The sequence below is a fragment of the Corvus brachyrhynchos genome, unplaced genomic scaffold (assembly GCF_000691975.1).
Source record: "Corvus brachyrhynchos isolate BGI_N302 unplaced genomic scaffold, ASM69197v1 scaffold28, whole genome shotgun sequence".
NCBI lineage: Eukaryota > Metazoa > Chordata > Aves > Passeriformes > Corvidae > Corvus > Corvus brachyrhynchos.
Genome location: NW_008246058.1, coordinates 2765378 through 2766274, shown reverse-complemented (window position 1 = coordinate 2766274; position 897 = coordinate 2765378). Strand labels below are relative to the sequence as shown.

Sequence of the window (897 nt, the reverse complement as noted above, 5' to 3'; positions counted from 1 at the left end):
CCCAGTTTTAAATTTGGCTGATGAATTGGCACCAATGTTGTGCAAGCACGAATCATTTGACTTAAGGTCGGTGGAGGTTTGAATGGAAGACCCAAAATCACTCTTTTACAAGCATCATTGGCATTAGCTTTTGCAATTTGCGTTATAATATGCTCTCTTGTTTTCATATCTTCCACTTGTCTTTCCACTATGAGCCTCAGTTTATCTACAAAATCAATAGATGGCTCATTTTGCAGTTGCGAAATCTCAGTGTAATTAAATTGAGGTGCTAATTTAGGGGGCATCATTAAGAACGCTTGCTTTACAGCATTCAGGACTGGCTCAGGTGTATTTTGAGCCCGGTTCTGGGGCTTGGCTAATAACCCCTCACTGGTAAGGTGATCCATAGAAACCCCTGTGTTTTTTGGATCCTGCAGTAAAATAGGGAGGACCTCTCCCAGTTGCTTTCTCCAACCTTCTTCCCACATTTGAAACTCGGATGGGGAAAGCAAGCAGGAGAGAATGCTTTTGAGGTCATGTGGCATGATCACTGTACTAGAGAGAGTTATCTTAAGAAGGGTCTTAAAATACTGACTCTCCCTCCCAAATTCTTTCTGGGCTTTGCAAAGCCCTTTCAGCCCTGCAGAATCAAAGGGTTTCCATGTGGGATTATTGCCAGTTCGATCACATGTTACAGGAGCAGCAAAGGGATAGGAGGGGGCTGAGGGGACTCCCAGACCCAATTTCAAGATGGCGTCGCTTCCGGTTTCTACCCCATGGGAACCGGAAGAGGGGGGCATGGGAACCAGGAAGTCCTCCACAGGGGGCGGGGTTGGGGGACCAGGAGGAGCGGTCACAGGATGGGCGGGGATTCCCAATGCAGGGGGCAGGGCCCCATGCATGGGAGGACCCCAATGA

General features: G+C 48.0%; 1 pseudogene; it reads right to left on the bottom strand.

Moving 5' to 3' along the window:
• The window catches only part of LOC108449571, a 3896-nt pseudogene that overhangs the window by 1938 nt on the left and 1061 nt on the right, over positions 1-897 (bottom strand).